The sequence below is a fragment of the Arvicola amphibius genome, chromosome 3 (assembly GCF_903992535.2).
Source record: "Arvicola amphibius chromosome 3, mArvAmp1.2, whole genome shotgun sequence".
Classification (NCBI taxonomy): Eukaryota; Metazoa; Chordata; class Mammalia; order Rodentia; family Cricetidae; genus Arvicola; species Arvicola amphibius.
In genome coordinates this window covers 153,684,362-153,710,915 of record NC_052049.1, presented here as the reverse complement: position 1 = coordinate 153,710,915, position 26,554 = coordinate 153,684,362, and positions in this window count along the sequence as shown.

Here is a 26,554-nt window from a genome sequence, read left to right as displayed (position 1 = left end):
CGGAGCCTCTCCTGAGATGACTAGCAGTACACTGAATCACTCACCTGGCAGCGGGTCGTAAAGGATGCAGGGCTGAAAGCCCATGAGATATTAGATTAGCAGTAGTGTTTTACAGGGACATTATCCCTGGGAACAGAACAAACACAGATATTGAAGGACAAAGAACAATTCCATCCCAAGCTGCTCACTATATTCCTGCCCAAGAATAAGTGTTCCTACTGTCGATGGTAGAAATTGAATATCTTTTGTTGCCAGAGTGATTCACTTAGTATTATCACCATTCCTAAAAGTTTTATATATAATGAAATTTGAGGGAAGCAAAGAAGAAATAAAGAGAAAAGTGTGGGTGAAAATTTCTCCTTCCTTGTAGGCTCTATGCTGGGCTCTTTGCTTGCTAGGTTAGATTTTTTGACTTGACCAGTAGACTAAACTATAGGAAAACAAAAGATTAAAAACAAAACAAAACAAATGTGTTTATGCATATGTGTGGTGTATGCCTCCCCAGCAGACACATATGTGTGTTATATGTGAACTCCAGTAGCAGACATATATGTGTGGTATATGTCCCCTAGCAGACACATATGTGTGGTATATGTCACTCCCCAGCATCAGGCACATATATGTGCTGTATGCCCTGCTGTGTAGGATAATGCTCTTGTACACTGTAAAGATTTGTTACTTGTACTGGTTTAATAAAATGCTGATTGGCTAGTAGCCAGGCAGGTAGTATACATGGGGCAACCAGAGTAGGAGAATACTGGCACATACTAAACAAATGAGAATCTTTACTAAAGAAATTCTTTATTACAGGCTTTATGAGCTCTCTACAAATGGTTTTCCAGGAAGAAAAGAGAAAAGCACAGCCCATAATAAAACTAATGAACCACACAAGTAAAAGGAGCATACTGGGTCACTCTACAGAGCAGCAGACAGTTAGAACCGAAGCAGAGAGACCCAGGCAGATGCTAGCATTGGTGGATAAGGACTGTCTCTTAAAACCTCCACGAAAGTGAAGCGAATGAAGACTGGTTTGTAGGCACTAAAGAGCAAATTTTGGAAGATTTATTCAGTTAAGGTTTATAAACAATGCCCCACCGCATACACTCAGAGCATATTCTAAGTCCATACTGCAATCCAACTTGCAATGAAAGTTAAAAAGGCAATGATAATATTTATCCCCATGTATTCTATTTTACTATTAAGTAGGAACACATTTAGCCATTGATTAGAGAAGAGGACAGGGGTTAGAAAGTATTTTGAACTGAATGACATTGGAAATTGTACATTTGAAAACTAATAGGATATGACTAAGATCAATCATGGAGAGAAGTTTATAGTATGCACACACACACACACAAAGTCTGAAAAATAGAAAATAGATGTGGCCAGCACTCACTGAAGAAGTTAGAAAATGAACATTCCAGTAAGATGAAAGACATTGGGGGGAAAAAGGAAAAGATAAAAGTGAGGACTGAAATAAAATATTACACCAATATGTAGCTGGTAGCTCAGCAAAGCCACAGGTGGCTCTGTAAGGACTAATACAGTCTACAGACTTGGGGCAGCCTTTGTGAAAGAGAGCTTTCTGACGGATGTGAAGTCCATGTTTCTTAAGAAAGTTTCTTCGGATCACGCTGCACAGGCCTGTTTGGAAACCATGGAGGTAAATGACACCTTTGCTCTTAGCAAGAAATGGCCATTTAGTCTAAAGACCCGTGTTTCATGGGGACCCTCAGGTTATGTGACATGTGTTTATTTCTCTTACCGTTTGTCATCAAGTACAGTAAACCCCCACAGACTAAGTGAAAGTGAGTTTAATACCCCATCCCACTATTAATTCTTCTTTGCATTTACCAATTAACCCTTTCCATTCTTTGTCCTTTAGCAGGTGAGCTGGCTTGTTTTATGTCTACTTGACATAGGCTAGAGTCATTTGAGAGGCGGGAATTTCAACTGAGAAAATCCCTCCATAAGATCAGGTGGTAGAAGCCTGTAGGGCTTAATTAATTAGCGATTAATGGAGTAGAACCCAGAGACCATTGTGGGTGGTGCCATCCCGGGTCAGTGGTTCTGGGTTCTATAAGAAAGCAGACTGAGCAAGCCATGAGGAGCAAGCCAGTTAGCATCAATTCCCCCATGGCCTTCCATTAGCTTCTGACTCATGTTCAAACCCCTCTGAGTTCCAGCCTTGATTTCCTTTAGTGGACTAAGACTCAGGATACGTAAGCCAGATAAACTCTTTCCATCCCCAAACTGCTTTTGTTCATGGTGTTTTGTCACCGAAATAGTGACCCTAAGACAACAGCAAGTTTAAGACAAGGCCAATGGGCAATGAGCAAAAGAAGATTTGAGAGATGAAAAAGGGGGCTTTTTGACCCGGACAAGTCCCTAGTCACAACATACTAGAGATTTTGTTTTGTTTTTTTAAGTTATTTATCCGTTTATTTCATGGAAAGAATATAGACAATCCAGTCGAAATGAAGGCAATGACCCATTCTTGGGTCCTGAAAAGCAGCATGAAATTAGGACCCTTCCCTTCATTCTTCCACTGATGCGTTTTGGAAACACTGAAAGTTTTGGAAAAACTCTTGGGTCTTTACATCTATAAAATAAAGGAATGCCATCATACTCCAAAATCCACTCTCAGTTGGAATCTCTACCCATGTGATCAGAAATAGATGTTTTCCTTTCCTGTGTTGTGTCTCTGCCTGCATATGTGCAGTTGGCCAGGAGGAAGAGAGATGGCTGAATGATGTAATCCTTAGTTTGGTTTCATTTTAAAGTCCATCTTACTTTTCCTAAGTCTTAAGTGGATACTATGTTAGCTTTAAATGTATTTACCCTTTAATTTTCTCTTCAATAAAAGTGATTTAAGCTTCTTAGGATGACAGTAGCTTGGGCATCAACATCTTAATACTTTCCAGTTTTATATTTTGTTAAGCAATGTTGTAAGTAGTAAGTACATATTTTAATAAAATATATGAAATATATACATCTTTATGGGAGTAAATTCTCTTAGGGGGATTAAGTTATTTTCTCTTTAAGTATATTTATAATTCAAATTTTATATTTTGGTGATTTCATGTGTGTATATACTATATTCTGGTCACAGTCAACAGCCCATCCTTTCTTATCCCCTCTTGCCAACCTGCTCCCAAACCCAACCAGTTCTGCTCCCACTATCTTGTCCTTTTGTTTTGTTTCTGTTTTCCTTTACCAGGGGGCGTCCTGCCTAGGCATAGGTGTGGCCCTATGCATTGGAGCAGGACTAACTCACAGCTGGTTTTAGGTTCCTGTGATTCAGAGATTGCTGCCATTCAGGACACATGTGCAGAAAGCTAAATACATATCAATCAGTAAGAAAGAAACGTGACAAAGATCGGGCACCTGCTTTTCAACACAAGTATAGTGGAAGGATGTTGGTCTGTTTCAGTGACCTTTGGTATGAATCTAGCACTGGAAGTCATAACTTAAATCCTCACAAGGCAAATATCAACTATATTATAAAGTGCAATTCGAGTCGGCAGTGGAACAATTGAAGTGGTGTGGATACTACGTCCTTGGAAAGGGGTAGTTCACACCCTCTGCTCAGCATTTACAGGTTAACACAGCAAGCCAGCCAGTAGTGGCACAAACCTTTAATCCCAGCACTCAGGAGGCAGAGGCAGAAGCTGGCAGATCTCTGTGAGTTCAAGGCCAGTCTGGTCTACTACAGAGCGAGTGCCAGGACAGCCAAGGTTACACAGAGAAACCCTGTCTTGAAAAAACAAATAAACAAAATCAACACCAACAACAAAGATGTTAACTTATCATAAGAACAAGGCATTGTGGCTTAGGGTTGTCTTAGAATTACAACCAAGGGTGAGGAACAGGGCTATAACACAGAAGGACCAAGATTAGAGTCAGAGTACAGAAAGGCTAGGCAGAACTTCTTCAGGCCCTTCAATGTTTAATGAAGGGAGGGAAAAATGTAGAAGAGGAAACATCATTCCCAGGCCACAAAGAGGTCAGACTATGATTTAACTCACCCATTAAAAAAATCTAGACAAGAAAATCTTCATGAATTGAATGAGGAAAGGATGTTTTTTATACCAATATCCCCAAATGCATAATATTTTGGTACTGGCCTCTAACACTACAAAGATCAGCTCTATGTCCTGCCACCGTATATTCTAAAGGTTGTGGTTACTTTATTGATTGTATAAAGGGCTGTGGTTCCACTGAAGAGACATTTATAATAAAGAGGAAACATGAGTGTTTTGCTGCACCTCAGGCGCTTCCCTTCTGTTCTGTTCTTCAATGTACTGGCATTCTCAGAACTTTAAGACTTAAATTTGAAAGTAGAGCGGCCGCCATGACTGGGCTATCTTCCTATGTTTTCAATATGTCTTCAAAGGGTACTATCTAACTCACCTAAGCACTGGCAGCAGGGCCTTCCTGTGGAGCTTCCAGACCATTTCCAGAAGTATAATTTCACCGTCGGGAAAATGAAAGAATGTTCATAGAGCTATTTCTCTGACTTGAAGTTCTTCGTTGCCTTCACATGGGCCTAGCATTCAATTAGCTGCCCACCTTTGCCTGCAAAATCCTGCCTTTTTGTAAAACCCCAGGCTTCACTGCTATCCTCAAACATTTTAGGGGATCCAGACCTCCTTTAGTAATACACTTCCAGAAGGATTCCTAACCACCTGGCCTGCTAAGCTAGATGAAAGTGTTAATTGCCAAGATGATGCCGATGTTACCCCTGATGAGAAAGTAGATCGGCCTGGACATGTCTAATGTTGTGTCCTGACTTTGGACAGAATACTATTGGGTGAAGTATTTTTTTTATATATATTCTAAACACTCATTGACATTGAATGTTTGGAGAATTAAAGCTAGCAATGATTCATTTACTATAATCAACTGTGACATTAAAAATCTAAAAACAGTTAAAGACGTCACCTCACTGGTTTTAAATATTAGCGAAGTGTAATGATTCACTTTTACTGTCTAAAACAAGTATTTGGGGATTCTGATTATACAAGTGAAAATAATTTTAATCTTGCTGTGTAACCCAGGGTGGCCTGGAACTTGTCATCTTCCTGTCTCAGCCTTCCAAGTTCTGGTATTACAGATATATAGCACCATGTCCTGGCCTAAATGGGAAATATTAAGGTAGTTAAAGTAAATGAACTATATCTGCAAGAATTAGCAATTCTTAAAAGAGGAGCATGGAGAAAAGCAGAAGAAAGGGCTTCTGGTACTTTCAGTACTGCCGCTTTGACTGCGGCTGCACAGTCCTACTTAGAGCAAAATGAGGTTTTCTCAAGGAAATCTGCACCTCAGAAATTCTTGATCTGATGGGTCTTAGGATCTTCTTTTTCAGTAAAATAAATCTTCTTAGATACATGTTAATTTGTTTCTCTTTCCCATCCTCTTCCCCACTTTTTGTGCATAATTCCTACAATAATACAGTATTTGATATAAATTGCTTGTGTTCATAAGAGGAAAAGTTAAATGAACTCTTTACTAAAATTCATATTTCCTGGGCCTGAAAAGATGACTGAGTGGCTAAGAGCACGTGCTGCTCTTTCAGAAGACCCAGCTTTGGTTCCCAGGACCATGACATAGCTCATGACTTCCTGTAGCTCCAGTTTCAAGGGGCCAGTGCCTTCTCCGGCCTCCCTAGGCAGTGAGTATACACATGTGGAACACATACATACATGCAGGCAAAGACTCATACACATAAAACAATGCAATTAACAAACCTTTAAAAGTCACACTTTCTAATCGCGTTGTTCTGAGACAGGCTCTCACTATGTAGCCCTGATTGGCCTCAAACTCTCAGGGTAGACCAGTCTGTCCTGGAACTCACAGAGCTCTGTCTGCTTCTATTTCCTGAGTACTGGATTAAAGATGTGTGCCAACAGATATGGCTTCCAATTATATTTTCAATGCTTAAATTAATTATTAATAACCAACAAGAAAACAACTTGTTTATTAAAAGTATACACAGGAGAAAGTCTTCCTCAACAATCCTTATCTCATATTTCTTATTTCTTATGTTTCCTCCCTTCTCACCCATCACTAGTTATTTCATGTGGCTATAGCTTTTAAACCCAATTGATATGCAGCAGCTATGTGGCCAGAGTAGCTCATTTATTAGGAAATTTATTTAGGCATATTTATGGATCAGTCAGAACACGTAAAGCAATATTCGTTTCAAGGTAGGTAAGACCCATTTATTTCTATGGCTTGGTCTATTTTCCTTTATAGTTATTAACAATACATCATTTCTGCCTCAAAAACGTCCTGGTTTGGATGATGAATCAAGGCATCGCCTGTAGGGAGTAGTGCAGAGGGATCGATGCAAGCACATGACCATTAGAACAGACACTGCATTCGCAAGCACATACGGTGATTAGGAATAAGATGTGGGAGCAACAGTAGAGTCTCCTCAAAGCATTGTTTTAGGGTTTCTAGCGCATTAGGGAGAGGGAGATAGGTGGTAGCTAGTAATTAAATAGGAAAGTTGGAGAGAGGAGAAATTTTATAGGTAGTGTAAGAAACACTAATGATGGCTGCCATGAATAGCTTTGATCATCAACTTGACACATTCTAAAATCACTTGAGAAGGAGCCTCAGTTAGGGCTTATCCAGATCAGGCTGAACGGTGAGCACATCTGGAAGGTCGTCTTTATTATGTTAACTGATCTAGGAAGACTCAGTCCACTGTTGGTGGTGCCATTCCCTGGGGTGGCGCGGAGTTGGAGTGCTGGACTATATAAGAGAAGAGAAGATATACTGAGTTTGGCCACACACATGCATTCATTTCTCTCTGTCCTTGATTGTGGATGTGATGTGACTCTTTTAAGTTCTTGTCATCTTTACTTCCCTGCTATGATGGGAATCCTGTAACCTGGAATTGTGAACTAATATAAACTATTGTCCCCTAAGCTGCTTTTACTTTTTGTCAAGACGAGAGCAACAATCTCCCATTCCATGTTCCAATCACCTTCTCTCCTTGTGGGAGTGAATTATATTTGTTTATACATCTTTTGCTGCAAAACTTTATTGGGGGAGGGAACCTATATTAGCCTAAGATAACCATATTATCTCTTTACTAATTGTCTATATTTGACTTAATGATCATGTGACTAAGAGGTATCTAATGAGTGGAAACATGTCTGCAGACATGTTCATGTAACAATATTTTGATCGACTACAGATTCTACACAGTAACATACTGCCTGGTGATGTGTTAGTAGTTTTAGTCCTTGTTTGTACACTGTATGATGTTCACATCCAGTGTTACCAAGTGATGCATTTCTCAGAAGGTGTTCCTGCCTTTAGCCCTTACAGAGAAACATCAAGGACAAAAGTCCCTCTTCTTGACTCAGCTATTGTAGGAAAAACAATAGCAAGACAGACATTCTTGGAATTACCCTGAGACCATGGGGATTTGATAAATGACATATTAAAAAAGGCAGAGTGATAAGAGAGAGAAATCCCAATGATACCAGGACATAAATTACTTCAGGAGCTTTCCTACACCAGGACTTATTAGGTAGAACAACAGAACCTTAGAAAAGGTTTGGAATTGTGTCTTCTAATAGCTGTATGCCCCAAATTCCAAGGTGACATAGCAATACTAAGGTAGAATCAGGCGGAGAGAAGCCATGGGTTTGATTTTGATTTTATCCCTAGCTGGAGTAAGACCCTGGCCACCTGAGATCCCATAGCCACGCCCCTTGCCTGCCTCATCTCCTTTCCTAACCACCAGCAGACCTCTGGAAGCAGAGATTCTGCCTCTCCCACTGAGTGCAATCTTTTCTCAATTCTATTTGGTTTTAGACCAGGCTTGTTGTTTTTGCAATGAAAAGGCCGTTATGTTTATAATGGAGTCCCAAATAAGTATTTCTTTAGTTCATGAATATGTTGAATAAAATCAAACAGGATCCAAGATTTTAGATCTAGCTATGCAATCTAGGCAGTATTAGTGGGGTATGAGACAATTAGCCACAGGTGTATAGTTGAATTTAACACTTAAAGCCCAAGGTATCTGAATACCTTTGGCATTAAAATTAATGTTTATTTCAGGATAACTAATCAAAATGTTTAAACATGTTTTAAGTCATTAGACCTGGTTTTGGAGATTTTTGATTTTTTTTTTTTGAGAAGCACAAGAACCCTGAGGCTTAATTTCTGTAAAATAGGTACAATGAGCTTTGAAAGCCACTCCACTCTAATCGATGGGACAAGCACCATATGTGAAGTCACATTGAACCCTTAGGTCCCTCTGTGCATACCACACACATTATAAGCACAGGCAAGCTTATCAGAAGCCAATCTGCCAGGTTGGGCAGCAGATATTGGTGTCTATATTTTTAAAACTGTAATGTCCTTTATCTCAGAAAATGAATAATTCTTCATCTAAACATGCTTTACATAAAGAGGATTCATACATATAATTATAACTGCTTCTTTTTATAATATTTATTTTTCAGAGAAGAAACTAGTTACATTATGCCTTCAATTAATTATTTTCTATAGACACTGCTATTTTTAATAGAGGGATTTCCTTTTCCTCCCATGTCTCTAGTAAGTTCAGGACAGATTCTATCAAATGGAGGATAATGTGAATTTGAAGTTTTCATGTTAAGTTAATTATCTCATAGTTTCCCCAGGCTAGAGAGATAACTCAGCGGTTAAGAGCACTAGCCGATCTTCCAGAGGTCCTGAGTTCAATTCCCGGCGACCAGATGGTGGCTCACAACCACCTATAGTGGGATCTGAGGCCCTCTGCTGGCATAAAATTATACATGCAGATAGAGCACTCATGAATAAAATAATTCTTTTTTGTTTTTTGTTTTTTATTTACTTATTTATTTATTTTTAATTAAAAATTTCCACCTCCTCTCTTCCTTCCATTTCCCTCCTCCCCCCTCTCCCTTCCCCCCTCTCCAGACCAAAGGGTTCCCTGCCCTGTGGGAAGTCCAAGGTCCTCCCCACTCCATCCAGGTCTAGGAAAGTGAGCATCCAAACAGACTAGGTTCCCACAAAGCCAGTACATGCAGCAGGATCAAAACCCAGTGCCATTGTCCTTGGCTTCTCAGTCAGCCCTCCTTGTCCGCCACGTCCAGAGAGACCGGTTTGATCATATGCTACACCAGTCCCATTCCAGCTGGTTTTGGTGAGCTCCCATTAGATCAGCCCCACCGTCTCAGTGGGTGGGCGCACCCCTCGTGGTCCTGACTTCCTTGCTCATGTTCTCCCTCCTTCTGCTCCTCATTTGGAGCTTGGGAGCTCAGTCCAGTGCTCCAATGTGGGTCTCTGTCTCTATCTCCATCCATCATCAGATGAAGGTTCTATGGTGATATGCATGATATTCATCAGTGTGGCTATAGGACAAGGCCATTTCAGGCTCCCTCGCCTCAGCTGCCCAAGGATCTAGCTGGGGACATCTCCATGGACACCTGGGAACACTTCTAGAGTCAAGTCTCTTGCCAACCCTAAAATGGCTCCCTTAATTAAGATATATACTTCCCTGCTCCCATATCCACCCTTCCTCCATCCCAACTGTCCCATTCCCCCAAGCTCTCCCCATCCTCCCCTTCTCACTTTTTTCTCCCCTTACCCCCATCCCAGCCCCACGCCCAAGTTTCCATTTTTTTGCCTGGCAATCTTGTCTCCTTCCAATATCCAGGAGGATGTCTATATGTTTTCCTTTGGGTTCACCTTCTTATTTAGCATCTCTAGGATCACAAGTTATAGGTTCAATGTTCTTTATTAGTGGCTAGAATCCACTTATGAGTGAGTACATACCATATTTATCTTTTTGGGTCTGGGTTACCTCACTCAGGATAGTGTTTTCTATTTCCATTCATTTGCATGCAAAATTCAAGCTGTCATTGTTTTTTACTGCTGAGTAATACTCTAAAATAAATAAATCTTTAAAAATATGTTTTTAGAAAGAAGCGTATTTCAGTCTTGGGTTGTAGTTTTTTCTTTGTCTGTCTTGCTATATTTAGAGTATACAAACCAAAAAATATTTTACATGTCAAAGCTCATCAATAAGTGCTTTCTCATACTTGTGAGCATTTTGCCAAGTTCAGCTACTGAAACACCATAGACCTTCTGATTACACTTCATTTAGTGAAAAATACATTATATCATAAAACATACACTGAACCATGATTCTTTGCAAAAGCCAAGATCTTTCAAATTATAATTGTATCATTTCAGAATTGTGTTATATAGGCTCTGAACTCTCAGGCATATGCCCTTTAATTTGTAGTGTGTGTTTTAAGGATCTTAGAAATACTGTTTTATTAACCATAATGTGTCAAATTTGAAATGTTGGAAAGGGTGCAGAAAAGGAGGAATCCTTGTTCACTGGGGGAGGGATGCAAATTAATACAGCCATTATGGAAATCAACCTGGACATTCTTCACTAGAACTATCATATGACCCAACTATTTCACTCCGGGGCATATACTCAGAGAACTCCACATCTTACTATAGAGATATTTGCACATCCATGTTTATTTCTACTTTATTTATAATAGCAGGGAAATTGATCCAGCTTAGGTATTCACCATCAGATGAATGGATGATGCAAATGTGATTCGTATAAAAATGGATTATTATTCAGCTGCAAAGAAACACAACATCATGGCATTTTCAGGAAGATGGATGGATCTTAGAAATATTACAAACTCAGGGAAAAAACCCTCATGTTTGCCCTCATCTGTGGACCTAGCCTACAATGTATTCATGCTTATATGTAAATGTCTTAAATGTGAGTATCACATAACATTTAGAAAGGAAAAGCAGAGAGGATTTTTGGCCATGTGGAAAGATGGGATGTAGGCAAAAGGACATAAGAGTTATGAAAGAAGGTTTAAAGCTAATTGTTTTTCTAGTTTCAACTTTCCCATATTATTTAATTGTAGTGGGTATGTGAGTAAATTTGTAATTCATAGTGAAAGCAGAAAACCCTAAGTTAAGCCGCATGGCTTCAGAATGGCTGTTCTATCTGTATAGGATTCTGCTGAGATATTTTAGATGTGAGGCCAGACAAGTGCTTGACTGGCTTCCTTAAACCAACTATGCTGTATTTTCATTTGTGAGTTAATTAGAACCAAGTGATGTTTATTCATCAAAAACTGATGTTTTGTTCACTTGAATGGTTAATTATGTAAACTTACCAAGTGTAACTCCATATATTAAATCACCTTGAGCACAATATTTCTACAATAATATCATTTTTTAAGGTAAATTCTTCATCTCGTTTTTGTCTTCTGGTTTCTAAATAATTGATGATGTCACTGTGGTCCTAACGGTGGGTGGTTAATATTAATGAGGATCTTATACAAATTACACATTCATCATAGTAGTGAACTTTTAAAAATGTCATTGCTGCTTAACTGACTACAAAATGGAAAAGGCTATATATTAAATACATATAAATGGAACATCATTACATAAAAATGATGAGTTTAATTGGTCTCCATTTTTGTCGTTCCAGTCTCATCTAGTGACATGTAAAGCACAGCAAGTATCAGAGTTCATATGTAGCACATGAATGAACTGAAGGATGACCAGTGGTGGGTCATCTTCTTTGACTGATCCTCTCTGGGTGAGTTGTGATTATCTCATGTTTATGATGACATACTAAACTACCTGGAAAGAGAAAAATCATTCTCTATGCTCAAAGATACTAGGCTCTCTATATACAGTGTCATCTATCTGTCTATCTCTATTTTCCACATTTATTTCATGGCTACTAATAAAAAAGATCTATTATTGGCCAATAGAATGTACTGCCCAGTAATAGATTCATAATTCCAACCCATGGCATATGGACCTGGGAATTTAGTGTAACTCTTGGGCTTCCATGTTTATCAAGACATAGCAGCAAGTATGGCAAGTGGCCGCTAGAGCTAATGTATCAAGCTCCTCCATTAATGATGAGAAGGAAATGTTTCATCATTCACCATGAAATCCTTAGACCACCACGGCATGAATTACTCCAGGTCAGACCACATGAGTAGGGGTGAGCAGGGCCAGCATACATGGATGAAATGATCTTGAATCTTCCTTTCCAACCAACTAAATGTAGCCAGGTAAGTGCAGATGAGACTAGTGGAAGAACCAACCAGCCAGTCCATGGAAATTTAAGCAAACACAATTATTTAAAAACCTAAATATGCATCAATAGACAACTGATCTAGCAGGGTTAATTACATTTCATCTGGAGTTAGCAAGCACGCTGAGCTGACACAGCTTATTCTTCAAGCTTCTCCATGTGTTCAGTGTAAACCCTGACAATACAGAATTTTAAATTGTATTTAACTTGTATTTTACATGCTACTAAATGAGACCATTAGGAACTAGAATGAAAGTGGTTTGTTTTAATGTAACTATTAATAATGTATTATAAGATTTTTTTTGTAAAGCAATCATTACCAAGGTTAAATCGGTGGAATGGCCAAGATGTCAAGGATGAGTCATGTTTGGGCCAGGAAAATGGAACACAAGGTCAAATCAGCCACAGTACTGATGCAGGATTATTTTTCCTTTTTAGTATAATGGGACTTTCTGAGCCCCACTATACTTGACCTAAGGGTTTAGGGAGGCAGATACTCATCATGAACAAAGATGAACTTGGGCCGACGGTTCCTGAGCTCATGTCCCACTCCAGTAATGATTAAAGATGCAGATGTTCCTGCTGTGGGGGCAAACAGGGTGGAATCAAGTTTGTTAAGATATGCTAAAGAAAGCTGAAAACGAAAGGAGATGTAAGAAATTAAAGAAAAGGAAGTAATTTCTAAAAATGAAAGGGACTCCTTGGAGAGTAAAGGCTCTTGAAAGTCCTTGTCTCTGCTGTTTGGCTCTGGTTTTTAATAGAGCCACAGCAGAAACTAGACAGAGGCTGAGGTAATTGCTGTGAGCTGGGTTAGTCACCTGGGCTGTCCTCAGCTGAGTCAATAGAGGGCCCACACACTTTACCCATATGCCCCTGACCCAAAAGGAGGATGATCATGAGTTATTTGTGTGCTACCCAACCTTTAGTCATGGCTGAAGCATCTCTGACTCCTGCTTTGTTAGCTGTTGACCTCTACTGCCTGTCAACTGTTAGTCCTGGCTGTTGTTGCCACCTTTGACCTTCCAGGTGACTCCTTTGCTGTTCATTCTAGCAAGCCCTTTTGTTCCTCTTGATACCAAAAGGTAGTTGCAGCTCTTTGCTAATTCTTTGTCTATGGAGTGGTCCAGAGTCTCTTTCCTAAGTTGTAGGGGAGGCCTTTTTAGAAGCTATCTTTCCTTAGTCTTTTACAAATAGTGGCACTTTTGAAGCAACAGTGTACAGAAGAGTGATAATATCTAGCCAATGCTTATTGGATGATGTGGGGTGAGGTTGTCTCAGAGAAGTTAACCTGCTACCAACACTGGCTTTACTTCCCAGAGCCTGCCTGACACTCATCAGGTTGGTTTGACTGTCTTACACGCCACTGCAAGCATCTTTGATTCTTCTCCCCAGTGCCCTTGGTTGAGACGTTAACACAAAAATTCCATGTAACCCTTGAGCCTCATTCTAACACAGGTGACAACTTGAAGGTTTTTCTCATGGCTCTTTTCCCTTTACCTACAGAGAGCTAGCTCCTGGGCCACTGCAAAATGAATTTCTAAAGAATTGGGGCTCTACGCCAGGCATGAAAGCATAAATCCATAATCTCAGCACTTGGGAGGCTGAGGCATGCATGATGATTATGAATTCAAAAACAGCCTCAGCTACATAGCAAAAGTCTGTCTTGAAACTGACCAACCACTCAAACAAGTTGGAAACTGGGACTCTGCATAGAACATCATAATGACACCCATTATTTTGTACAATAATTATATGCTAATAAAAAAGAGAGTTCTACTAGTTCTGTGTGAAAATTCAAATGGTAAGTTGTTGAATGTGCTCAAAATTTCACAACATGAGCAACCAGAAAAAAATGTTTCTTACTCTTCTTCGTCAAACTTAAATGTACTTAAAATAGAGCCCCATAAGCTTCCACCTTCATGGAAAAGAAGTCTCTCGGGGAGATGATGGAGCTTGGTGGTAGAATGATTGCATAACATGTCTGAGTCTTGGACTGAATCCTCAGCACTGAAAAAAAAAAAAAACACAAAGCATCAGTTCTAAAAGCTCATATATTTAGAATTTGTTCTTCATGAGATTAATGGCTTTAAAAATTTATAATGCTATCCTCTCCCCATGGGCTTCTGAGCACACATCTTTGAGGCAAAGGCCTTTGGGCCCCGCACCCAGCTCTGCTGAGGCTTTCAGCTGTATCTCCCACCTTGATTCTGAAATGTTGATTTTTCCTGATGCTTTCTTCCCTTGTTTTACGGTGCTGTAGCACAACGGAAAGTTAAAGCAGCAATTGATTTTTGACAAATGAAAGGAAAAGAGTAACATCCTAGGGATGTTTATTATTCCGTTTCCTCTAGGTGTGTGATTTTTGTATCTGTGCAGTAGCTGACGTTATGAAAGGCCCAGGCGCTTTGAAACTTCTGCCTGGAAACGGTGTAAACACTGCTCTACCTGAGGTCAGCTAGGTGTGCAAATAGCACTGTCCTACAGACACGACTCTTCAAGGGACTGTTTCATTTGTTTGTTGCTCTGTTTATTCGTCAAACTGGGGCTTGTCCTGCCACAGCCTCCTGAGTGAGGGGATCACAGGCTTGAGCTCCCATGCCTTGTTCATGGGAGTATTCACAGAGAGGGCTTCATACACAGCTTCCATTGCTGCCCCGGTCGATGGAATTTGGTTGCAACTGCCCACGTGACACAAGCCTGAAATGTGTGTCTGGCAAATGCAAGTGAGGGAGACTGAGCACAGCACTCTGTGTAGGAAGAAGAGACAAAGAAACAGAAAGCAGAAAGATACTTTTGACCTAACCCAAAACCCGCTCCACTGAAAATGACATGGCATGCTTTTTATGTTATTTTTCTTCAAGCCATTTTTACTCAGATATTTACTTTCCTGAATGTATGTGTGTGTGTGTGTGTGTGTGTGTGTGTGTGTGTGTGTGTGTGTGTGTATATATGTATCACCTAGGATCTTAGGTATGCCAATTAATCACTAATTAATCACTCCATCACTGAGAGTTCCAGCTCAAATATTTGAAGTTTAGTATCTTCTACATACACAAGCACATGGGGTCAGGGAGAAGGAGAAAGACAGAGAGAGAGAGAGAGAGAGAGAGAGAGAGAGAGAGAGAGAGAGAGAGAGAGAGAGAGAGAGAGAGAGAGAGAATGAATAAGAGAGTATGCTTTAAGCTCAGAAGAGGACCCAGTCCAAGACAGTCACTTCTAGTCACTGACAGAACCAACCAAGTTCAGCTTGTTCAGGAGGGAACTGGAAAACAATGTTTTCCCAAAGGAAATATCTTTCTTCCATAAACATAATAGCGATATTAGTAGCCGAAGTCTATTAGGCTGATTGTCCCTTGGCATTCATCCAGTTCCCACTCCACTTTCTTCGGTATGTTTGAGCGTACAAACTCCCAGGGGTCCTTGTGACATCAGCACCTGGACTGTGGGCTCAGCAGCTCCAGTCAGTCACCCTCAGCCTATGTGTTGTGTAAGGTTGGGGTGACAGATTATTGGAACTCTTAGATCAGGCCCACTGTTTGTGCTTCTTCCATTGGAAAGGGAACCGCATTATTTGTTGGGGTTTAGTATCATATTTAGATCACTATTTCATTTATCCCCTCAAAAATTCTCTGAAGTGCTACTACTACTCTACTTAAAATATTCAAGCATCAGAATCAGATTGGAAATGAATTCTGTGATAATTCATATTCCCGCATCAGTGGTTGCCTGCCTATCCACATTCTACCCTAAACAAAGCTGTCCTGTCCACTATCCATTAGTGGTCAAGCTCTGTAGACCCATGGTCTATTTCCCTCATTTCCCACCCTGGTTAACAACTGCTTGTTTTTAAATTAAAGGATCAAGACAGAATAGACCAATGACACACCCAGCAATGATATGCGTTTTTAACCAATCAGATTCTTATTCTCAGAAATCAGAATTAACGAATGCAGAATGAGTCGCTCATAAGAGTAGCTGAAGGTAAACAAATGGTCATGCCAGGACCAGTTTTGTGGCATAGAGTCTGTGCTGGCCACAGGACTCCAGGCTCAGCAAGGCCTTGCCCTTCGTTAAGGGATCTGCTGTCACTATCTAGAAATTCCTAATCGCTGTTGAGCAAAGGACCATAATTATTCACTTCACACTGGGCCCCACAAATGACAACAGCAAACTCAAATGTGACGAAGACAATGACAGGGTCCTGCTGGAGGGGTGGGCTTTCAGAGGAATCTCTGGGAGGCAGGGAGTAGTGGGGGGGGGGAGTGAAAATATGAGATTTTATATTCAGTTCTCTAATCCATGTTTCAGTTTATAAAAATATGACAAAATTATTATGATGTCAATGTCTGAAAATCAACCAAACAGAATCACATTCATTTTTGTGTCTGGGTTCCAAAGAAAACACAGAAATCCCCGACTGGAGTTTACTTGTTGCTAATCCTGAAGCATGAGTTGTGGTTTCAGAGAGGAAGTGTGAAGGAGATGTTTACACTTAGGAAGAGTTGTTATTGGTTAGTGTGGAGGAGGGTGAGCTGGACAGGGCGTGGCATAAACTTCGGCCGAGCTGGTATAGGGAGCGACCCAAGAAGGGCACACAGCGTGACCTCTGACCGTCCCTTGCCGTGGGCTTCTTGTAATCAGCACACAGCGTTTCAGGTCTGAGATCTCTGCTGCTCTTTTCCAGAGAAAAATGTGCACCTGGCACTCCTTAAAACAATCTCAGCCTCCTCACCTTCTCGTATATACACAATTAGCAGAGGATTATCATTTTTGAAAAATCAAGTAATTTTTGGCTAGCACCTAATTAATGTAATCATAATGCTAATATTGTCACGCTTTTCTTTTATTCGGAAGCCCAGAAATACTTTCAGCTACACGCTCTGTCTCCTCAGCTATGCCACTTGCAGAAAGAGAAGAGGCATTTTGCATTCATTGATTTTAGAAGGACGCTGTCTGAAGAAAAAAAAAAAAAAAAAAAAACTCTGTGAATCCGTGGTCTGCTTCCCACGGTGGCACCTCAGACATCGAGGGCAATTCAGGGAAAGAGTTCTCACCTCTAAGTACAAAATAGAATGTCTCAAATTAAAGAGATAAAATCACTGATCTAGATAAATTGTTAATGAGATAATTGAGAATTGCCAGAGGACAGTTTTGTTTTGTTCTGTGCTGTTCTCATTTCCAAACATGTGGGGTGTTTTATGTTTGATTTAGATGCCAGGACTCTGCGGCACAGAACACCCACCGATTGGCGATTCACTGGGGAGCAAGCACGAAATGGAGGCTTAAATACCTCCCCGGCAATCTACAGTTATTTTGTTTGTTTCAATTCTAAACACTCTCCCTTCACCACCCTGGAACATTTCTGTGCCTCAAATATGTTATTTTTCAATTGAAATGGCTTAAAACGTTATTGTGGGGAACTTTTCAGAACTGTATGACATCTCTTGAAATAGCTAACGACCCCTGGGGTGCTGTAAAATTCAAAGAATAAAAGCATTAAAAATAGCAGAGGAAAGTCACCTGAAGCAAATAGGAATACAACTTTCTTTTTCCTGTGGAAAATATGTACACACACGTGCACACAGTCACAACATACACGCACACACACACAGTCTTTTCATCTTCAAACACACACTTCCATTCTATGCTCAACTAGAAGTTTCTCTTTCTAAAACTTTAAAACATTTAAATAATTCTTTATGTAATATGGCCCACAATTTTTTATAGGATTATGTAATTTTTCCAATGCAGTTTCCCTTATCCAGATCATGGGAGATCAAGTATCTGAAAAAGGCATGAAGAGGAATTGCTGAGGTAAAAAATGAGAAATGTGTTTCCCTCCCTCTGTTTAGAAATGACAGTGTTTTAAAGAGAAGTGGGGGACAGGCAGGGCAGCCTGGCTTGAGTGATTAAACCAAATGATATCTCTTGGTGACAGCTTTTTAGAAAAGACTGCTGTGTAGAGATCTTGCCCCAGGAAGGTGGAATAATTACTTAAACTTAGGATCGTAGCATAGAATAAAAGTTGAAAGGAATCTTTGGACTTTCAAAGAACCTTTGAGACCTGTGGTTCTCAAATTGTGGTCTCTGGACTACAGACATGGGCATCACATTGTTAAAAAACAAGTTCATTGGACCCCTTCCAAATCTCCTGAATTAGGAAGTACAGGAAAGACTAAGCACTCTGTTTTTTTATGGTTTTTTTTTTTTTATATTTAAAAAATTTCCATCTCCTCCCCTTGTCCTCCCCCTTCCCTCCCCTCCCCTCCACCCAAACCCCCCTCCCTCTCCAGGCCAAGGAGCCATCAGGGTTCCCTACTCTATGTTAAGACCAAGGTCCTCCCAACTCCCCCCAGGTCCAGGAAGGTGATGGACCAAGCTGAGAAGGCTCCCACAGAGCCGGTCCATGCAGAAGAATCAAAGCCCAGCGCCATTGTCCTTGGTTTCTCAGTCAGCCCCCACCGTCAGCCACATTCAGAGAGACGGGTTTGGTCGCATGTTCCATCAGTCCCATTCCAACTGGAGTTGGTGATCTCCCGTTAGTTCTGTCCCACCGTCTCCATGGGTGAACGCACCCCTCACGGTCCTGACTTTCTTTCTCATGTTCTCCCTCCTCCTACTCCTCATTTGGACCTTGGGAGCTCAGTCCAGTGCTCCAGTGTGGGGCTCAGTCATTTTCTTCATCTATCGCCAGGTGGAGGTTCTATGGTGATATGCAAGAAATTCATCAACATGGCTATAGGAACTGGCCTTTTCGGGCTTCCTCTCCTCAGCTGCTCAAGGAACTAGCTGGGGGCATCTCCCTGGAAACCCGGGAACCCCGCTAGAGTCAAGTCTCTTGACAACCCTCCTATGGCTCCCTTAATTAAGATATATGCTTCCCTGCTCCCATATCCACCCTTCCTGTATCCCAAGCATCCCATTCCTCCGAGCTCCCCCCATTCTCCCCTTCACGCTTTTCTCTCCCCATCTTCCCTTGGCCCCGTCTCACCCCACTCTCTAGTTCCCAATTTTTGCCAGGCAATCGTGTCTACTTCCAATATCCAGGAGGATTACTATATGTTTTTCTTTGGGTTCACCTTCCTATTATCTTCTCAAGGATCCCGAATTATAGGTTCGATGTCCTTTAATTATGGCTAGAAACCGATTATGAGTGAGTACATCCCATGTTCAACTTTTCGGGTCTGGGTTACCTCACTCAGAATAGTGTTTTCTATTTCCATCCATTTGCATGCAAAATTCAAGATGTCATTGTTTTTTACTGCTGAGTAGTATTCTAACATGTATATATTCCACAGTTTCTTCATCCATTCTTCCACTGAAGGGCATCTAGGTTGTTTCCAGGATCTGGCTATTACAAATAATGCTGCTATGAACATAGTTGAGCAAATGCTTTTGTAGTATGATTGGGCATCTGTTTTTACATGTGCACGCCAGCTAACCTGTCAGCACCATTGAGCCTGACCCTCCCACCAGCTCCTGGAGTATTCTCTCCTATGGCATTTCTTATAGAAGCTCTTCTGTACACCAGGACACATACAAGGGTTCCCCACAGAGCGGGACATCACACAGACTCCTGATACAGTTCACGTGTAATGATAACAAAGAAAAATCACCTTGATTGTCATCTTGCAGTCACTGCTTAAAAAGTACTCCAGTATCAAGTGGCACCCTGTGTTTAGGTATCTAACCGCCAGAAAGTTCTTTCATGGAGCTAGAGAAATGGCTCAGAGGATAAGCACATGTGTCACTGACCCTGAGGTCCTGAATTCAATCTCAAGGACCTAGCATGGTAACAGGAGTGAACCAACTCTCCCAGGTTGTCTCTCATGCTGTCCTCTGACCTCCACTTACATTCTATGATGCATGTGTAAAAGCTTCTGTACACAAAATAAATTAATATTAAAGAAATCAAAAATTTCAAACTTCTTTCACATTCAGTTATGAATTTGCCTGCCTGTAGCCTCTAATTCTGCTTCTGCCTCCTGTCATAAGCAGGGGTTTGATTTAGCTCTGGACCTTGCTTTTTCCTGTTGACAGAGGTTTCTGTCCCACCTGGTCCCACGGCCATTTGGTTCCAAGGAAACACACAGAGGTCAACATTAATTATAAACTGGTTGTCCTATTAGCTCAGGTTTCTTATTAATTAACTCTTATATTTTACATTAACCCATAATTCTTGTCTTTGTTAACCACATGGCTTGATACCTTTTATCAGTGAAGCATTCTCATCTTGCTTCCTCTGGGTCTAGGTGATGACTTCAGACTGAGCCTTTCTTCCCAGAATTCTCCTTTCTGGTTTCCCTGCCTAACTTTCTGCTTAACATATTCCAAGGGCCTGATGGAAGCAGCAAATCCATTTGAGACAGGGGCCATAGACTCCTCACCGATTTCAAGCTACTTCATTTATTTGCTAGAGAAAAAGCTGAATGACCAAAAAGCTAAACTGTATGTGTAATGCTATATCTCTTTAAGAGACAAGCCTTGCCTACTCCCTTCCTGCTTGCAGCCTCAGCCTTCTCTCTCCCTGTCCCCTCTCTCAGAGAGGCTGCCTCTATTTCCCCCTCCCCCCTCTTCTCCCCCTTTTCTTTCCTCTCCATAACCTATTTAATAAATGTCCAATTTCATTCTGTATGGTGTGCCTATCTCTGTGCCTTCCACCCGCCACCTGCCCACACTGCTCGCCTGGGACCAGCCGCTCACCAGGGACCAGCCAGTCACCACATGGCTGGGGACCAGCCACCTTCATTTGGGCATCTGCCGCGTGGTCACGACACCACAGCAAGCTGCCCGGGACTCGCAGCAAATCCATTTCAGTATGTTTATTATGATCTTCAAAAAATAAAATCCCAAGCTCCCTCCACCTTATCCGATTGACCTGAAACCCAGGTTTGCTCTTTCTGAGCATGTCCCTGTGAGTCAATCCTCTTTTCATATGTGGTGTTCATAATCTCACACAAAAGCAAAAGGTGAACTGGGGATAGTTTCTCCATGATGAGAGGTTTTTCATGATTTTAATGCTACTTAGAGATTGTGTTTGCTTTTTAGAAGGTAGCCAATTCCCCGTTCACTTTGCAGAGGTCATTCGTGTTTGCTATGATTTGTCTCCCAGCAGTTCGACTTTCACGGTATAGCTTTGCACTTCCTTGCCAGCCTGTGCGGTAGTCTGTGAAAGTCTCAGCCTGTTGTTTGTTCTGCAAAGAATGCAAGCTATGTGTTCGGGCCATTTTTGATAAACACACGACCAGCTTGTATAAAACTCTTGTGATAAATTTGAAGCAACTTACATTTTTAAGGGGCCCATCCAAACTATAGTCATTAATATATTTCTGTTTCACAGATATGGTCTACATATTGCCAGGAAGCTGATATCAAACCTACTGGTTTTAGCCATTTGAAGAGCAAGGTCACCCTCTTTTTTCTCATTGTGATGGTTTAAATGTGAAATGTCCCTCATCATAGGTTCAGATATGTGAATACGTGGTCCCCGGTTGACAGCACTGTTTGAGGAGGTTGTGGAACTTTTTGGAATTGGAGCCTTCCTAGAGGAAGTGTGTCACCTGGGGCAAGCTTTGAAAGTTCATAACCTTGTCCCACTTCCTGCTTTCTCTCTCCTCCTCTCTGCTTTGTGTTTGTAGCTGAAGATGTGATCTTTCAGTTTCCTGCTCTGGCTGCCGGCTGCTATGCCTTCCCTATCCTCCCCCCTCCTTCCCCCCCGCCACCTCCCACTTCTGCCACCACTGTGAACTCTCCCTCTGTAACTAAAAGCCAAAATAAAGCCTTCATTCCATAAGTTGCTTTTGGTGCTTTACCACAGCAACAGAAAAGGCATTAATTCATTTTCCTTCTGTTTTCCACATGGCAACTTCTCAACTACGACAGGTGGTGTCTCTTCTGTGGCTGCCTAAGTTGTTTAAGTAAGCAATTCTAACATTTTATGAGCCCAAAGACTTAGTTTTTTTTCTCAAGGAATTTATAGAGTTTTAGTTTCTCCACTCATCTTGATTTTTTGATGTCTAGTTTAGAAGAGTAAGTTATTTCACCATGTATGAAATGGCAGCTCATAGGTATTGCTTAGTGAGCAGGATCTAGGCTCGGGGTATATAAAATAAGACTCTGTTGGTCTCTTTAAGAAACTTTAAGTACTTAAAGGAGGGAGGGAAATGAAGCAAAAAAATATGAGACAGGTAAGAAATAAACACAGCCTCTGCATGACTGAAGAGATGATGTCTACTCTTTAGAGTAGACCCTGATGGAGTTGGAACAGCAGCCCAGAAATTTCCAGACCTTCCCAGTCACAAGCATCTCTCATCCATTAGGATCTTCTCTGACAAAGGGAGGTCTTCACGGTCAGTTAGCTGAGGCCATCTGCTTGAAGAAAGGGGTCTCTCCTGAGAGCTAGGGGAAGAGGCTGGTCAACACAAATTCCCTTCGCCTTAGGAATCATCAGACTTGTGACCCTCCAAGCCAACAGTGGATGCAGGAGAGCAATGGTGAAGACCAGCATTAAAGCATCTCTGTCTACACAGAAGGATAAGCAAATAGAGACTGTACATCCTTTGCTAGCTTGGTGTCTGTGCTCCACCACTTATAGTTTCTAAACCCAGAATTTACAATATTCCTTGTACATAATTTTCCTCTCTATAACATGGAATAAATAACATCTACTTCACTTTTTTTAATAGCTGACCCATATTGCAGCATTATTAGCTAGTAACCATTTTTGGCCTACTTCTTGACTCAGAGCATTTGAAACCGTTGGTGCCCCCTTTTAATTTGGTTGTCCTCAGCTGTGTGCTGGCTGTGGTCCTTGACTTCCTTGCCATTAGTCCTAATAGTTCACACTGTTTATACTTGCCTCTGCTTCCCCTCCCTCTCCTTACCTTATTTGGCTTTGGTCCTATAAGCCTGGGCTTATCCAGTTTTCTGGTTTCTACCCCTCTGCTACCAACCCATCCCTTCAGCCCATCTCTACCTTGAATTGCTGGAAGGTACAGTCAGAGATTTTTTTTTTTCCTTTTTTTTTTTTTTTTTTTTTTGTTCAGGGTCTTTGATCTTCATGCAGCGCTTTTTCCTTTGTGTCTGTGGCTGTTGGCATGTGATTATTCTTCATGGAGTTCTTTGAAGTCTGCCTGGAACATATGTCCAGAAGTGTTCAGCATCTCATTTTCTTACTTTTGTGAACTCCAAGATGGCATGGTCACTTTTCTCTCTTTCTGTCATTCCTGTGTTATCACCAAGTCATGTCAGCTCTTACTCAATGACATTTTGCTAGAGGGCCTAAAATGTAAATTATAAATTCTGGTTGGGACTACTTTATATGGCCTTGAGCGGTGTCAATGTCAAACATTCTCTCATTATTTAGATTTTTATCATGTTTTTTTCTATTTATCCTGCCTGCCACCATAATTCCCTAAAAACCATTCTATCGGTAACTCATAATTCATCTCAACACTCATCTGTCACTTTAATGGCCTATTTTTCAAATAAATACACTATATATATATATATATATATATATATATATATATATATATATATATATAAGAGGATTTGAATTTTCTGGCAATAGGCTTCTTTCCAACAGAATGGTGATTGATTGAAAGTTTTAGAAAGCCACAAATTTCTTTTGGCTCCTGTTTTCTTAAAGTGAATCTCTTTAGACGGAAACACCATCAAGAAAATAAGACTTTTCTGTTAAGAAAATTGGGTGAGGTTTTTTTTTTTTTTTAGCAAAAAGATACCAGTGATTCAATAGATATTATTAATGGTTTCCTCTCTATATGCATTTTCCTTGCTTCAAGTAATCACTAATGATGGCAAAGAGCAATTAATTTAGGAGATGTCTGAGGCTGCGTAATGGAAGGGCTGCTAGTTTAACATGTACATTGTAGTAAATACAGATTAAAAAACAATGCTATACTCCTACATCATCTTTGTGAAAACTTTAGGGAAGCAATTCATTAAAAATGACTCCCTCTGTTTATGTGGGAACACTGCTTCAACCGCACCTCCCTCTTTCTCCAGACCCCACCCTCAGAAAGCTGGCTAAGCTGCTGTCTGTCCCCCCACTCTTCCCTGCCCCCCCTAGCTACTCAAAACTACACTTACAGGATATTTAATCACCTCCTGGAGAGTAGCCATGTGCCTCTCCCCTCCTCTTCAGGTCTCATCTCTGAGGCTCAGGAAAATCACCAGGGAACGTTTTGTCCAAATAACCTGGTCTTTTCATTTTAATTCAGCTTGATTTGGATTACTACATGGGCAGAGAGACTTAATATCAGGGTATGAAAACCTTTCATTATCCCATAAAAGGTACTTAGAGAATTCTGCATAATGTGGTCATAAGGGTCTTGTTTTCTCAAAAATCCCCTTGAATGCTTATGAGGTACCAGACACGTAGCTTGTATATGTTGGTTTTATGTTATTGTTAGTATTGTGGAATTAAAACTGCACCAAAAAGTAGCTGATTTATCCCTTACATTTGAACAGCAATTTCATATGCACCATACACAGCTGTTAAAGCGGAGAGTACACAAAGGATTGATTAACATGTGTAAATAATGTAAATTCCTCCATCTTACCATTACTCATTTCCTTGCCAAGCTGCAAAAGCGTCACAGGTGGTCCGAATGTGTACAGCTTAAGGAGCTCGGCTGTTAGCTAGACACTCAGAGGCTCAGTTTACTAAGCAGTAGAGAATGCACGGGAATGGAGATGGTTTGAGTAGATTGCCACTGTGCCTGTTGCCAGTACACTTAGAAGACAGGATGTCACGGCGTATTTTACAATCTCTTTCCTTCCTCCCTGTTTCTCCTTTCCACTGTGTTATAGCCCTTCAGCATCTCAACCTCCAGGTAGCCAGAGTTCACTTTCGGGATATCTGTTTATAGAAGTGTGTGCTTTTCTGGTCCCTCCACTACTTTTGACAGTGGGCAACATGGTGCCAGACATGAGATGTTGTCATCTGTCATGAGGTCAGTGTTGGCTGAGGCCATTTGTATGTTTCTCGGTCGCCAGACCCAAAATATTCACACAGAAACTATATTAATTGCAAAACTGTTTGGCCAATAGCTTAAGTTTATTTCTAGCTAGCTCTTACATCTTAAATTAACCTATTTTTATTATTTTATATTTTGCCACAAGGCTCATGGTTTACAGGTAAGATCCCGGTCAGTGGCTCACTTCTTTCTCTCCTGGCAGCTACATGGTGTCTCATTGACGTGCCTACTCTCTCGCTATATTTTTTTCCAGCCTGGCTATATTCTGCTAATCCATTGGATGAAAGCAGCTTCTTTATTAACCAATAGTATTCACAGCATACAGAGGGAAGTCCCACATCAGATCAGTTTTTATTGAGCTATTGGGAAGCTGTAGCTGACTGAGTGGGACTAGGGTGGCAAAGAAAGGTGACATTCAAGTAGGGAAGCAAGAGCCCTCTCTGCCTTTTCACTTAGGAGAAAACAAATCGGGTCTTGGGCCTGGACATGAAAATACAAACAGCTTAAGGCTTATAACATTTATTAGGGTTACATTAGGTACGCTGAAGGCAGATATCATTGGAGGCTCCAATAAACATTCTTCAAATGTTCCACCATTTTTCTATACAGCTACTGAGTCCATAAATAGACCTTCTGGTCTAGCTTCCTGAAAGGTGATGTTTAACTGGAAGCATTCTTTGTCTAGGACAGACTGGCACTTGATGCTTGAGAACCATTCTGACACATGGCATCGTAGAATTCCTGGTGGGTTATCACTTTTAGATGCAATCATCTACAGACTACTTGCTGGGTTTTTTGTTTGTTTGTTTGTTTTGAGGCTAGAGAGATCTCTATAAAAATTGGGAGATCACATACCTTATTTCTATCAATGAAATTCAATTTTTTTCACTGATACAGGGTTTATCAGGAGCTTGTATATTTTATAGTATCCCCTTTCAGTACTTATTGATTTATGAGCCAGTAGAGGAGTAAGGATTGCACAGTGTTTTGAAAATGTCAGCTTCTTTGGAGAGCTGGGGTGGAGACTATGAGCACATACCTCTTGAGGGTCACTATGACAAGATCCTCTTGTGTTGAACTATTTCTGCCTGAAGTGAAGTCTTCTTGCAACCTAGGATGCAAAGCAATGGTTCAGGTAGTAAAGAGAGTCTGGCATGCAGGCACCTGGTAAACGACCTGCAACCAGAACACTGCAGTCAGGTGTCACCAGCTCTCAACCGTCAGATTGGCACAAGGCAAGGCAATACATTCTGTTGGCAAGGCTGCCAAAAGGCACATGCCAACTTGGCTAACCATTCAGAAGAGAACTTGGCAGACTCTCACAAAACCTCCTGGGCCTTCAGAGCATGCGGTTTCAGTTCTGTGTGTGTCACCTAGAGAGAACTCCGGCGATACAGAACTGCACCTTTGGAAGGAAACC